Below are 648 nucleotides of genomic sequence, written 5' to 3' on the forward strand. Positions count from 1 at the left end.
AGTATGCCAGCTAACAACAGCTGCACAACACAAGAGAACCTTCCAGTATCTACAGACACATAATGTATAATGCTGTATACAGCCTTTATCTGTTTTTTTTTACATTTCTTAAGAAACTGATATTGCACCTTTTTTTGGTGTGATCTGGAAATGATTTATTGTCTACTTCACTGATTTGACTGAATAAGCAAATCCATTATTAATGTAATCAACAATCAAAGACATTATTTAGGGGGCACACAGTTTTCATCTGTCTCTGGTTTGGGTGGCTATTAACAGCAGCACACAGTACAAATGCCAAGAACTGATAATAATACGAATAATTGTCACACTCTTTTATGATCACGTTTGCTGATGATTGTTTCGTACAGCAGTATACCATATAGCACAGGCATTTTTACATGTATTTTTTTTAATGAAAATGACCTTGAATCTAATCAAATATGATGTGTAACATGGGCCTTATCAAAAACTGTCTGCTTCCACTCACTTTTTATGTGACTTGAAAACATGGATTTTATTGGTTAAATGCTACAAGTCTTGTTTGCAAACTTTACAACAGACCACTGGAGGATTTGGTCCGGATTGGTATTTGATGTTTCCAAGCCATAAGTAATAATCTCAGGCTCAGTGTATTTTTTTTTTTTT

This window comes from Haplochromis burtoni, unplaced genomic scaffold (genome assembly GCF_018398535.1).
Source record: "Haplochromis burtoni strain Fernald_Lab_line unplaced genomic scaffold, NCSU_Asbu1 Contig_169, whole genome shotgun sequence".
NCBI classification, from domain to species: Eukaryota; Metazoa; Chordata; class Actinopteri; order Cichliformes; family Cichlidae; genus Haplochromis; species Haplochromis burtoni.